This window comes from Prionailurus viverrinus, chromosome B2, assembly GCF_022837055.1.
Source record: "Prionailurus viverrinus isolate Anna chromosome B2, UM_Priviv_1.0, whole genome shotgun sequence".
In the NCBI taxonomy this organism is placed as follows: Eukaryota; Metazoa; Chordata; class Mammalia; order Carnivora; family Felidae; genus Prionailurus; species Prionailurus viverrinus.
Genome location: NC_062565.1, coordinates 130,332,511 through 130,347,929, shown reverse-complemented (window position 1 = coordinate 130,347,929; position 15,419 = coordinate 130,332,511). Strand labels below are relative to the sequence as shown.

General features: G+C 39.5%; 1 pseudogene; it reads left to right on the top strand.

Annotated features, from left to right (window-relative positions):
• The first annotated feature begins 13,665 nt into the window (after window positions 1-13,665).
• Window positions 13,666-14,464, top strand: LOC125165444 (serine/threonine-protein phosphatase PGAM5, mitochondrial-like; annotated as a pseudogene).
• Window positions 14,465-15,419: the final 955 nt, after the last annotated feature.

Genomic DNA, 15,419 nt, shown 5'->3' with positions numbered 1-15,419 from the left:
TCACTCCCAGCATATGAGTGCAAATACACGGTCTGGTATCAACTTTTAAGGATAAACAAGATAAGAGATAATGACATAGCTATTATGCAAACATGCTATAACATGGGAGTGGGAAGAAAGGAAAATATCCTGTAAAAGACAAGAAACTAAGGCTGGAAGAAAACATAACTCATGAGCAGAAATTTGTATTCTTTATATGTGTTTCACACTACAGGAAAAAAAAAAAGAATACAGAAAGAACAGCTAAGGAGAGTATAAGATGAGAATGTGATGAAAAGGGAAATTGCATAGCTAAGAAAATTGAGGTTTAAAACCATGATTTTAAAATCCAGTAAACTAGAAAAATAAGTGAACAGAATATTTTGAGAGAATCGGAGTACGTGCAAATCACAAGAAGATGGATGCGGAAGGACAAAAATCAAGTATAAGAACAACTGGTGACTCTGTAGTAAAAAATCCAACCGATGAAAGATAAACTTACTCAGATGTATAATATGAATGGGATGCTATACTAAGAAAAGGAGAATGGAATCCATAAACTGAAAGATCACACTGTATACTGGGAGGGGAATGCTGATAGAGAATAATTGCCACTGAGACATAGCCCAGATAGGGATCTGGTTTTAATGATTAAAAAAAAAAAAAAATACTCTTCAGGCATTCAAGTAGAAAAATCAGATTACCTCCCAGGGAGAAAATCACAAGGATTCAGATCTCTCCACAAAAATCTGGTGTCAAAAATCAATGAAGCGATTGCCATTTTGTTCTGTTAGGTTTGAAGAAAGGTGTGAATCCAAAATATTTACCCTGCTCAGTTTTTATGTGTAGAGCTAAAAAGCAGATAAAACCTTAAGGTATTCTATAAACCTTCCTTAAGGAAACTACTTGGAAAAGAGGGCAGACCATTAAGAAATAAAAATAGGGAATTTAGGAATGCATACATTATGATGAATATTGAATTCGTTCAAATACAGAATTACGACTGAACATCTGGGAGCATAAGGTGGGCCAATAAGAACTTGTGAATGTTCTAAGAGCCAGTAAGCCAAGAGTAATGCAAGCAGTGGAAACTGGAAGATTGCGATGAAGGTGGGTAGAATTGTAAGATGCGCTTAACCTCTATCTCAAAGCTAGGAGACTGTCTGAAATCTGCAGTGAACTCTTCATGCCTTTCATTTTGCTTTACGTTTATAGGCCTCTTTTAGGAACGTATATCGTGTAGGAAAGAAAGCAACCGCTGGAGATTTGCTTCCGTTTCTTTTTCTTAAATTCAAATAGCACTGAATATTTTTGAATTACTTAAAGCGTACATAGTAGGATTCCAGAACCATACAATCATTTCCGTCTAATCTTTCTGTGCCTTAGGATCCTCATGTGAAAGACGGGAGTAGAAGTGCTTCTCCCAGGGTAGTCACGAGGACTATTTTATTTACCTGCGAAGCGCTTAGAACCGTGCCTGGCTCACAATTAGTGGTCACAGTTAGGCTGCCATTATTTCAACACTGCACGGATAGGAGGTAAGTGAATCCGGCTTAGTGCAGCGTTCTCCTAGCATCTGTCGTGTTTCTCGTTTATGATTTGGCTCGGGGCGGCTCATCCTGGTGGTGACTTAAGTGAACAGTCTTCGATACCGTACGGGGCTTCGGGCTGGTTCGGGTCTACCTGCGCCAGCTCTGCACCTGGGCGACCTTGGCTTAGCCCACACGGATGACTCAATCGGCCAGGCGTCTGGGCGCCTGTCCTCTTCCTCCGCCCAGGCCGCCGACCCCCTGGCTCCCCAGCGGGGCCTCCTCCTGCCACGTGACGCCCCCGCCAGGGGCCCCAGCGCCCTCCTCGCGGACGCGCCGTTCCGGCTCCCGGGCTCCGCCTGTGCGCGGCCTCCTCGGCGCAGCCATCCTCGCGGCTGCCGAGGGCGGCAAAGCCCACGGCATCTGCCATTTGTCATTCAGCCCGTCGGTACCGCCCCGAGCCTTGATTTAGACACGTCTGGGGCGTATTCTGGCCTCACTCTCCTGGCGGACGGACGGACGAACGGACGGGGCGGCTCTCCTCCCAGCCCGGCGGACCGCGGGCCTTGGCGCGCGGGGTGCTTCCCCGGGTCGCCGTCATGGCCGCGGAGGCGGCGCGCCCGAGCTGCCTCGCCTGAGTTCCGGGGGGCTCTTGACCCCGCAGGGTAGGTGGTTGGGGTGCTCGTGGCCCGGCTCGGTGGCGGTGGGGCCCGCCGCGGGCCTGGGGGGCGGCGGGGCGGCGGCATTGCCGCGGAGCGAGGACCGTCCCGGGCTCCGTGCCGCGCTGGGGAGGGTGTGCCGGTGCCGACGCGCCGCGTACGTGACGGGGTCCGGGGCTCCTCGGGACGAAGTGTGAAACTCCGACAAATTGTCACCGGCCAAGCCAAGTTGACTTGAACAAAACATTCTTTCAGCTGGCCGTTTTTAATGCCGCTTTTTGAAGCATTTGTGTATATTTGGTATGCAGTAAATAGACTCGACTTTTGAAACCTGGCACGCTAACCTTGCCAAAAGGCCAAAAAGGAAAAAAAGAAAAGAGAAGAAAAAAGTCTCTTGAAAGTAGTAACGTGACTAAACATGAAACGTCTGCATTCGTGTTCATTATGGAAAATGTGATTCGTTTTATCCTTCAATATTACGGACTCTGTCAGATATTCCCTTAAAACTGTTTAAGAGCGGGGGCTCCTAAAAATTTACTATATTACGATAACTGATAATGCAACTTTGGTTATTTAGTCCCAGCATTAAACTTTAAGGACGGTGGTGGGGATTTTTACTTCTTAATAAATATACTTCTGTAATTTTGACTTTTTTCCCCCAACAAACGTGTTACTTTTATGTTTTAGGAAACCAATAAAAATTAAAAATAGAAGCACTCAGCTTAGGTCCTCCTTCTTCCAGGAATCCTTCCCTAACCCCTCCCTCCCCAGGCAGGATCGGAGGCCCCTCCTGTGAGCTTTCTGGGGCCTCACTGAGGTCCGGGTCCCTTATGTCCTCCCCACCCCCCTGTGTATTAACCCATCAGTCTCGCTCGGAGTCCAGTGGATACATAGCGCATGGTAAGTGATTAGTACTGTTTTATGACCGAAGGAAGAGATAAAACGGTCTGATGTTTTAAAGTTTTGGCTCTAAAATTACATAGTGGCATATTTATATACACTCAGATAAAAAAACACTTATTTGAAAGTTAAGGATCTAGAAAAGTTGCCCCTGTCCGATGTCCGTGTTACACATCCTGAACAGTCCCACCCCTAGGTGTTTATCCTCTAGAGCGATGTTTTTCAAAGTTGGAAGCCCATTTTAGTGAGTCGTGAAATCAGTTAAGTGGATAATGATCAGAATTTGTAAAACACGAATTAACACAGAATAGAAAATAACAGACTATGTCTCAGGTCATCGGGTATTTGCTTCATGAAACTCACCCCCGCCCCCCTCAGTTTTATACACACACAGATGTGTGTCATGATGTAAAACGTCATTCCTTAGTATGAGTCATGGTCAAAAAAGTTTGAAAGCCGCTGCCCTAGATAAATTTTCATACATATACACAAGCAGACATGTATGAGGTTTACTATGGTGTTATTTGTAATACTCCAAAGCTGGATGTCTTGTTGTCTATCTGAAGGAGAACAGTAAATTATATTCATAAAATGGAACCTACCCCGAACAGTGGTGAATGAAGTAGTTTTGTGTTTCAACATAAATGTGTCTCAATAATGTTGAGCCAACCAAAAAAAAACAAAACAGCAGACAAAAAAAACCTCAGGTTGTTGAAGAGGGTATCATTCAGTATTCTATGAGAAATTCAGAACCTGGTGAAATAAAACTGTTGTTTAGAGATTCATATATAGGCATGAAAAGTAAGGAGTAGCTGTGAATAAATTGATACCCTGAAAGTCAAGCTGGTGGTTTTCTCCTGGGGGGATCAAGGCAGAAGGGGGGGGGGGGGATTGAGAAGGGACATACTGAGGACTTTTGGATGCTGGACATGCTTTATCTCCTGACCTGGGCAATGGTTACATCAGTGTTTGCTTTATTACTCTTTGTTAAATGATATATGTAATGTCTACGTATTACAAAGTATCCCCCCAAATCTATTAAAATATGGGTGTTGCGAAATGAAGCCTGAATCCAGGGCTCTAGTCTATTCATATTTCCTAGCTTTTCTTTAAAAAGAGAAAAGTTGTGATCAGGGATAGGTATCTAGGGAATTTACACAATATCCGTAATGTTTTATTTCATAACTTTTAGGGTGGATACGTCCATGTTCATTGAATTGTTTATATGCTTTTATATTTAATTTTTTTAAATAGAAGAAAAATAAAATTCATAGATAACATTTTGAACATTTGGTGTGTTTGCTTTCCAAAAAGTGACTGTTATGTATTTTTTTATAAAATTGAAATTATATTTTATACAGTAACATAAGCTAAAATCAAGTTCTTTTATGAAAAATTTAAATACTAAAAAGTATATAAAAAACCTAACGGACCTTCACGGACCCTCATCGAGGATTTTTAAATGTTAACATGCTGTCCTGTGCACTTCAACAGTTTCAATTCCTCCGTCACTTTAGGCCACATTCCAAGTGCTCAATAGTTACATATGACTAGTGGCTATTATATTATATTTTACTGTATTATTTTATATTATACTGTATTATATTATATAACAAAACACTTCCATCATTGCAACAATTTCTGTTGGAAAACATTGTTCAAGGTGCAAATCCTTTGTTGGTTATGTAAACCGCAGACAATCTTTTCTTTGTGTTTTCGTGTCTTGAGATATTCTCCTCCATTAGGGAAATGTACTTAGAAGTTTTTTCTAAGTTTTAAAGTTTCTGTTCTTTTACACAATTAGTTCTTTAACTTACGTGCCTTGTAGCTGTATAGATATGTATTTTTTAAATTTATGTTGTGAGATCAGGACGAATTCATTCTCTTTTTTCTGTGTGGAGTGGCAGTGAGCCCCACACCAGTACCAGCTCTATCATACACATCTTCCCAGATATGCTTGGACTCATTTCTGGGCTCTTCACTCTGGTCATGGATTTGTCTCCACGAATACTACACATTTTTTTATTTACTGTTGCTTTCTACGTAGTCTATTTTTTCAATTCTAAGAATTAAAAATTTTTTCATTAGGATTTTTTTTCCCTTCCCCATTAGTTTTTCAGAAGTATTCTCTAGTTCTAAATGTGGAAGGTTTTGTGAGTTATCCTTTTGTTATTGATATCTAACTTGCACTGTAGTCAGCAAATGAGGGCTCTATGTTACCCATTCTTTGAAATTTGAGAATTGCTTTGTGGCCTCATGGTTAGTTTTTCAACTGCGCCTTGAATGATTGAGAAGAATATGTACTCAGACTTTTGGGGCAAGGTAGGTATAAAAACATAAATGCGCGCGCGCACTCACACACATGTGTCTTAGATCAAGCACAAGAATTGTGATGTGCAAATCGTTTTAACCTTACTAGTTTTTTGGTTTGTTTGATCTATCAACGACTGGGATAGGTGTAATAAAAAGATCACAGTAAAATAATGAATTTTCTCATTTCTTCTTGTAATTCTGTCACTTTGTAAAAGTTGAAAGTACAGTATATACGAGTTTGGAATTGCTGTATTTTGAAATCTGTAGATTGGACCTTTTGTCATTCTACAGTGATGCCCTATGCCTCCCCACCAAATGCCTATTACCTTAAAATCAATTTTTAGAATACTCTAGTTACACCTTTTCAGTTAACATTTGTTTAGAAGATCTCTTTAGCACAGATGAAATCTGATTTTTTTTTCCCTGTTCTGCTCTGACAATCTTTGTCTTTTATTGGAGCTCTCAGTCCAATTAGATAAAGTATAATTAATGATATATTTAGGATTAAAGCTAACATTCTGTTTTATGGTTGTTTTTATTGTTTTCTCTGTGGTTTTTTTTCTCTTTGCCACCTTTTGGATTTTTTCATACTGTTTTCTTCCCTTTTAACTAGTATGAAAATGTTTTATTTCTTTTAGTAGTTTAAAATTTTTTAATGTACAGCTTAATCTAAAGTTTATTAATTCTACTTGCAAATAATTCAAGAAACCTAGGTTGCTTTGACACCAGTTAATTACATGTTCTCATCTAGAGTTTTAGTTAACACCTTGTTTTTTTTCCTTCTATAAATTCAACACCGTGATTTTTTTTCTTTTTATGCATCCTTTGTCATTCCTTCTTGCATCTCACATCTTTCTTTGTCAAATATGTTTCAGAAGCTTGTTTATTAAAGGAATGTTGACAGTGAACTTTATCTGAAAATATCTTTTACACTTTTGAATGATGGATTTATCTGGTATGCAGTTCCAGGTTGACAGTTTCTTTCTCAGTCTTTTGGACGTATCATTTCATTGACTTCTGCTTTCAATGTTACCATTAGTTCTAATAACTTATTTGTTGTTAATCTTTGTTTTTGTTTTTTTGTTTGTTTTTGGGTTTTTTGTTTTTTGTTGTTGTTTTTTTTTTTTTTGCCTACTTTAAGATCTTATCTTTTATCTTGTGGTCTACAGTTTTATGACAGTGTATCTAGGTGTGGACATTTCATTTATCCTGGATTGATTGTTTCCTGTCTCTAAGGTTGGGCTTTCATCAGTTCCCAAAAGTTTCTTCTTTTTTCTTTCCGTGTAGTTTTCCCTCCATTTTTTTTCCTATTCTTTCTTTCAAGACTCTGCTTACACTTTGGTTAGACTTGCTCAGTCTATCCATTTCTTTTAATCTATCTTTTATATATATTATATATTTCTTGTTCATGTTGAATTCTAGATAATTTCTTCAGGTCTTTATTTTGACTTTTGTCCAGTTTTGTTTTCTCCAAAATGAGCTATAATTTATGTATAGTAAAAGCACAAAAATAAAGTGTATATGGCTTTACGAAATTTACATATGTGTATGCCTGTATGATCACCACTCGGATAAAGATAGAACACATTTTCATCCCTGTAAAATTTCCCTCCTGTGTCTTCCACACAGTGGAGCCACTCCTCTCCATCAGTCAACTCCTGTCCTGACTTCTATCACTATGAATTATTTTCAGGTGTTCTTGAACTTCATATAAATGGAATCCTATAATGTTTGTGTGTGTTTCCTTTTGTTCACAGGATATTTTTGACATTTGTCCAGGTTGCGTGTATAGGTAATGTTTTGTTGTTGGCTTTATAGCAAAGGGTGGTAAACTATGACCTGTGGGCCAACAACATATTTTGGTATATAAAATTTTGTTGAACATAAATATGTCCATGTATCAGGGTTGAGTAGTTAAAACAGAGACCGTATGACTTACGAAGACTAAACTATTTACTGTTTAGCCCTTTGCAGAAAAAGTTTGGTGACCCCTCTTCCATAGTATTGCATTATGCGTGTGGGACTGCAGTTCATTTATCTATTCTTTTGTTGATGACCATTTGATTTGTTTTCAGTTTTTGGTCATTCTAAGTCCCATTTCTGCAGATGTTCTTGAAATTGCTGCTGGCAGACATATATTCCTATTTTATGGATATATACCAAAGTGCTAAATTGATGGTTTTAGGGTAAGTTGATTGCATTCCCATGAATATTAATAATGTTGAACTATCTTTTTATATTTATCGGCCATTGAGATTTCTTTTGTGAAGTGCTATTCAAATCTTTTGCCTACTTTTTTTAGTGGGTTATCTTTTGTTCATGATATTAGTTCTTTATATATTCTGGATGAGAAATCTTTATCAGGTATATGTTTGCAAGTATTTTCTACCTGTCTAAAGTTTGCATACTTATTCTTTTAATTGTTGCCTTTGGATGAGCAGACTTAACTGTTATGAAGTCTAGTGATGTTTCTTGTACCCTTCCCACAGATTTTTTTTTTTTTTTTTTTTTACCCATGCTCATTTTTGCCTACCCTCAAGGTCCTAAATACATTTTCCTGTGATTTCCTCCAGAAACTATAGTTCAGTCCTCACAGTTGGGTCTTTGATTTATCGCCAGTTGATTTTTGTGTATGGTATGAGATGAGGAATATCAAGGTTTCCCATATGGACATTCAGTTGCTCTACGCATTTATTGAAAAACCCTCTCATGGGACACCTGAGTGACTCAGTTGGTTAAGCATCCACCTCTCAATTTCAGCTCAGGTCATGATCCCAGGGATGTGGGATTGAGCCCTGGCTTGTGTTGGGCTCTATGCTGAGCATGGAGCCTGCTTAAGATTCCCCCCACCCCTACCCCCCACCATCCCCTGCTTAATGCTCTGTCTCTCTCTCTCTCACTCTCAACAAAAAAACAAAATACCTTTCTTTTTCCATTGACTTGCAGTCATCCCTTTGTTGTAAATGAATGATCATAGGGGTGCCTGGGTGGTTTAATCAGTTGAGTGTCCCACTCTTGATTTTGGCTCTGGTCATGATCTCAGGGTCCCAGCATGGAGTGTGGAGCTTGCTTAAGATTCTCTATTTCCCTCTCCCTCTGCCCCCTCCCCTGCTTCTGTTCTCTCTCCCCAAAAGTAAATTAACTAATTAAATTCAAAAATAAAAAAAATGAATGATCATACATTTGGATGTGTTTTTGAACTCTGTTCTATTTGGACTATATCAGTTCTTCTGTCAGTATCATACTTTCTCAATTATTGTAGTGTATAGTAAGTCTTGACGTAAAGTAGTGTAAACCCTCCACAATTTTTTTTCTTTTTAAGGATTTTTTGGATATTTAAGTGTTATTCATTTCTCTATAAATTTTGGAATCAGCTTGTCAACATCTATTAAAAAAAAAAAAAAGGCTACCAGACTTTTGACTGGGATTGCATTGCCTCTACAGAATAATTTTAGAAGAATGACATCTTAAGGGAATCTTCCAATATATGAACATGGTATATCTCTCTATTGAATAAGTTTTTCAGGTACTCTTAGCATTGTCTTGTTTTTTTAGTGTAAGGGACTTATATATTATTAAACTTAATTTCTAGGCATTTGAGGTTTTTTTGGATGCTGTTGTAAATGGTCTCTTTTTTCAATTTTGTTTCCATTCCTCTTGCTAGTATCTAGAAATACAGTTGATTTTTGTATTTTGAGCTTGTATTCTATAATTTCACTAAATGCACTTTTCAGTTCTGGTAGTTTCTAGGTTGTTGGAGATTTCCTAAATGCACAATCATGTCATCTGCAAAAAAAGAAAAAGTTTCACTTTGCCTTCTTTTTTTTTTTTTAATTTATTTTGAGAGAGAGAGAGAGCATGCAAGCAGGGCAGGGGCAGAGAGAGAGGGAGAGAGAGAATCCCAAAGAGGCTCCATCCACAGTGCCAGTGCAAAGCCTGACTTGGGGCTTGAATTCATAAACTGTGAGACCATGACCTGAGCCAAAACTAAGAGTTGGATGCTTAACCAACTGAGCCACCCAGGCTCCTCTAACTTTGTCTTTCTAATCTCTATTACTTTTTTATTTTTCTTGCCTTATTGCACTGGCTGGGAATAGCAGAATAGTATTTAACAAAAGTGTTAAAATAGACAGCCTTAGGGCTCCTGAGTGGTTCAGTTGATTAAGCATCTGACTCTTGATTTTGGCTCAGGTCATGATCTCACAGTCATAATAAGACTGAGCCCTGAGTCAGCCTCCATGCCCAGCATGGAGCTTAAGATTTTCTCTTTCCCTCTGTCCCTGCCCCACTCATGCTCACTCTCGCTCTCTGTCTCTCTCAAAAAACAACAACAATAACAACAACAAAAGTACCCTTGCTTTCCCCTGATCTTAAAGGAGGATACCTCAATTCTTCACTATTAAGGTTATGACACTAAAGGGGTGCCTGGGTGGCTCAGTTGGTGAAACGTCGACTCTTGATTTTGGCTCAGGTCATGGTCTTGCAGTTTGTGAGTTCGAGCCCTGCATCAGGCTCCACAACACTGAAGATGCAGAGTCTGCTTGGGATTCTCTCCCCTCCCCTCTCTCTCCCCCACCCTCTTTGCCCCTCACCACCCCTCACCTGCTCTCTCCCCCCTCTCTCTTGCACATGTGCACACACACGCTGTCTCAAAATTTTAAAAGATATTTAGTATACTTTTTTTTTTATAGATGCCTTTTACCAGATTGAGGAAACTTTCTTTTATTCTTGGTTTACTGACATTTGTTTTCACAAATGGGTATTGAACTTTTAAATCTTTTATTTATAAAATGCTTTTAGATTTATAGAATATTTGCAAAGACAGTATAGAGTGTTCCTGTATACCCTTCACCTAGCTTCCTCTAATGTTAACATCTTACATAACCATGATACATTTACCAAAGTTAAGAAATTAACATTGGTGCAATACTATTAACTGAATAACATTTTATTCAGATTTCCCCAGTTTTTCCATCAGTGTCCTTTTTCTGTTCCATGATCTGATCCATATACCACATGGCATTTAGTTATCAAGTCTTTCTAGTCTGCTCCAATCTGTGAAAACATTTTAGTCTTTCAGACATTGCCACTTTTGTATTTTATACTGTGTCCCTCATTTTGGGTTTGTCCAGTGTAGTCTCACAATTGGACTGAGGTTATGGACTTTGGGGAAAGAATACCAGAGGAATGTTTTGCTCTTTTTTGCATCATATCTGGGGGCACGGGATCTCCACATCAACATGTTAATCACATAGTTTAGTCAGTGTTTGCCAGGTTTCTCCATTGTAACACATTACTACTTTTCACTTCTTATACTTTATTTTGTTTAAGGAAGTCTGCACTCAAAGGGATGAGAGGGAAAAGTATCAAATGATTTGTGGATATGTTAAAACTACCATGGTAATTAATAAATGTTTTGAAGTTGTGCAAATGTGCTATTTCTCAAAGTGTAGCCCACTAATTTTAGCATTCAACTGATCTTGCCTGCAGCAGTTATTATTGTGGTATTCTAATGATGATTTTCCATTTCCTTCCTTCTTTCTTTTTAAATGTTTGTTTTGAGAGAGAGCAAGCACACACACAAGCAGGGGAGGGGCAGAGGGAGAGAGAAAACCCCAAGTAGGCCCCACACTGTCAGCACAGAGCCCAATGCGGGGCTTGATCTTACAAATGATAGATTATGACCTGCACCAAAATCAAGAGTCAGATGCTCAACCAAACTGAGCCACCCAGGGGCCCCTCCATTTCTTTAGTTCTTTCTACACTTATTAACTGGCATTTTCTGACTCTGGAGCTAGACTGCCTGGGTTCAATTCCTAGTTCTGCCTCTCCCTTTTTATATAGTGTAATCTTTGACAGTTACTTCTCTATATTTGAATTTTCTCACTATACGGTGTGGATAACAAGTGTCTACCATAGAAGGTTGTGGAGAGGATTAAGAGAGCTAATACATAGAAAGGGCTAACAATTATGCTTAGCCCCTAGGAAGCACCCATTTCTTTGTTCCTTAATGTGGTAGGTTATTCTCATTTTAATTATTTTAACAATTGTATAAATTATTAAATTGTCATGTACTGTTGGGTAAATCTTACATATATTTATGTGATCTGGATTAACTTTTTAAATTTTTTTCATGTAATATTCATGAGTCATAGTGGCTTTTTTTTTTTTTTTTTTTTGCCATGGCAGAAGACAATGAATGATAGAGTCCTTAAAAAAAAATTACACAAGAGCTTAGCAACTGAAGTGGCAATATTCCCAACTTTCTAGAGTGATTTATATCAGAGTCTTCTGTAGAGACAGAGATAGCTCTTGCAAATGAGTCTTTTAAAATATTGAACTGAGCAAATTCGAAACTTGACATGTATTGTAAAAGAATGGTCACTCACCAGGAAGAAAAAATGATTATAGCCCTTTTGCATGTTTCACCATGAACACTGTATTATTGTAGAGGTTTCAATATTTGGAATTTTTTAAATGATTCATTTGCTAGCAGTATGTGTGGGCACTTTCTATGTGCCTGGAAATACGTTTTGCTGCTTTTGGATACTTCTTTGCTCTTATAAGCCAGTCAGTCATTTAAAAGTTGAAGGCAAGCCTACTTGAATATTCAGGGAAACTCAATGTTCGTTTTTTTAAAGTTCATAAAATTGAACTCTAATATTTTTTCTGGTCCCCCCCACCCCTTTCCTGTCAGCATCTTGAGTTAGGCCCTTATCATTCTATGCTATTTTTCCCTGTATTGAGATTTTCCTTCCCTTCCTTTCCTGTACAGTGACCACTGGGGTTGGTTCCTGAAAAGAACCCTTCTGTGACATTCCAGGACTTGAGAAAACAGGTCCTTGACTTCTTAGCCTGACTGGTCCTTTTCTGTCTAGTCCCAGCTTGCTTTCCTAGCCTTGTAGTCTTTCTCCTTAGATTTAGTCCAGCGGCACAGTCATTAGTTAGTCAACTAATTAGAACCTGAAGTCACTGTATTGTTTTTGAGGCTATGCTTTTTTTATTCATGCCATTTCCTCTGCTTTAAGTGGATTTTCCAAAAATTTTCCAGGCTCTGTTGAGAGGATACTCACTCCACAATCCTCCTAGCTGGATAGGAACCCTGTAATTTGTAATCTATAGCCCTTGTTAAATTCTTACCTTTCATCACCAATCTTTATATCTAAATGTCATTTCCAGTTGGTCGGGTTCTTAGAGATAGAGTTCCAGTACCTACCATGATACTTTGCATACAAAGAGCTATTGCTAAATAGCTGCCACTCTTAAATACCTACTATAATTGTGCTACAATTTTGCAAAGTAAGTATTATTGTCTCTGTTTTAAATTGTGAAGAAACTCAGTATCAAAGAGATTAAGAAACTTGCCCAATGCTGTATAGTTAGTAAGTGGCAAAACTGGTTTGTCTGATTCAAAAGCTCTTGCTATTTCTTTTATGACATACTACCTTGGTACTAAAAATAGTTAAAATTATTAAATAGGTGTATTTATGGAAAAACACTACTAAAATTGCTTCACATAGATTGCCAATATGCTACGTAGAGTCTTCACTTCAGTAACTAAGGTAGCTGCTATGGACTACCTGATACACTCCTACTTTCTTCGGATTTTTCTTCTAAGTTTTTATTGATACTAATGGATAAGGTTGATTTTGACTTTTTTGGGGGTCAGTGAAACAGAGACCTAAGCACAATTTGCTTGGTCTTTGTTTTTAAGTAGATAGTTTTGCATTTGCCTAATAACATTTACTAGGCAACTGATAAGGTAAAAATAGTCTGGTTATCTTTTATGAAGTACTTTTTCTCTTTGTACTGAGGTATTAAATACATAGGGGTAAAGCATAGAAAGCATGTCCATCTTAAATATACAGCTTGGTGAATTTTCTGTATGTATACCTGTATAGCCACTAGATCAAGAAAGACCATATTACATCCATCCAGAAAGAGAAAATTTCCATGCTCCTCCCACCTAGTACCTCCCCTAGAGGTACTGATTTCCATTTCTACAGATTAGTTTTGTCTATTGTTGGACTGTAAGGGTAGCCAGATAATATGCATTCCTTTGTCTGACTTCTTTCATAATAGCCTATTTTTTTAAATTCATCCATATTAATGCATCTGTATATATTTTTTCTCATATTTTTCTAAAACATTCCATTGTATCAACATACCATAGTATATTCATTCTGTTAATAGATGTTTGAGTTATCTTCTAATTTTGGCTACTACAAATAAAACTGCTATGGGCACAGGGCCAGTACAGGTCGAGTGGGCGTGGCATGCCAACAGGTGCCATGGTAAGGGTCTCAGCAGCCATGCTGTTTTCGACCATGATGTTGGGGAAGCCCCGAGTGGGTAGGGACATGGAGACGTACCTGCTCAAGGTGTGGGCATGGTTGCGGGGGCCACATGCCATTGGCTGGGCATTTGTGACCCCAGCTGGGACAGAAGACAACCTACGGAAGAAGAACCTAGAATCTGGAGAATGGTCATCTGGGCTGGATCACCACAAAGCCAAGGCCATGTGACCCATCTTCCTCATCAGGCATTCCCACAACCATGTGAATGCCTCCCTGGAAAAGACCACACACTAACGTCCCTGGGTCATGAACAAGCTGAACTAACTGGGCTCCAACTTGCAAGCTTGGGGTTGAAGTTTAATAAAATTGGCTATTTGTCCATGACCCATGCAAAAGAAACCACCAATATGGTAAGCAAATATCTGCCAGGCATCTGCAAGGTCAGCACAGACCTACTAAGGGTCTGCCCATCAAGCCCGACCTCCCTGTGTTCCACTGGAACACAGTGTATTACAAAGATAGAGCCCGGATCAAGACCGCCTTCCAGAACTACAACCACTGGGCAGATGCCAAGCAGCAGGAGGACAGTTAGGAGATCTTCATCTGCCGTGCCAACATCGTCTGCTACCTGGTACTGGGCAGGGTAGTTCCCTCCAGAAGGCTGGCTCCACCTCTTTCTCAGCAATGGCAGCATCGCCCACCTGGTAGTCCTGCATGATGGCCAGTGCTACTCAGGACCTTCGGGGACACAGGGTTCATGCCTCTGGATGAGATCTCATGCTCCTGAGGGCTGCCTAAAGGACCTGCTCTTCTTCACCCCCAGCCTGGCTCCAGCGGGTGCCACCAAAAGCACAGCTCCTTCCCGTCTTCTCTCCACAGGTTGCACAGCACAGTTAACACTGCATTTCTCAAGGAGGAGAATGAAAAATATGAACACCTAAAGAATCTAAAGTGTGGCATTTCAGTCCATACTTCAGGCCCAGGATGGAAAAAGGAGTCGTTCTGAGCAGAGCATCCTGATTGCTATCTTGGGATTTTCTGCATTGTCTACCAGGAGGAGGCCTCACTAACGCTGTCTGTGGGGACCACGGGCAGTCCTCATGGGGGCCTTTGGTCATGACCACAGTTGACCATGTAAGCCCCTTGAGGCTTGTCAGCAACGCCCATCAGGCACGAGGGGCTCTGAGGAAGAGGGGCTGCCAGTGCTTCTATTCAGAACTTCTTGTCATACATTCTTCTCATTTCTTAAAACCTTTTTGTCACTTCAATATTTGTCAACTAAAGATTCTCTTCATCTGGGCTCTTGCTTTGATAACCAGTTTCTCAGTCCAGAGTCCTGTACCTCTGATGCTGTTGGATCTGGACTCAACTGGGGCCTTAGGCCTTTTCCTGCACCCATGAGCACCTTGGCAGGTGAGGGAGGTGACTGGATGGTGATAGTACCATGCAGGTCCTGTTTCAATAAAGTACTCGACAGCTCAGTCTGCCTCTGGCTGTTAATCCTTTATGCTTGCAGGTTAAACTGTTTAGACATGATGTGTCCATCCCAAATATTCTGTTAACTTAGGAGAAACTATAATTTCTATGAAGTGGTCATGAACATTTTCTGCACAATCAGTGCAACTGATTGGGACATTTGATCCATTTCTCTGTCAACTTTGGAATTAACTACAGAATAAAATTTTACTGAGAAAAAAAAGCTGCCATGAATAGTCATACACGATCTTTTAGTGACATTTGCA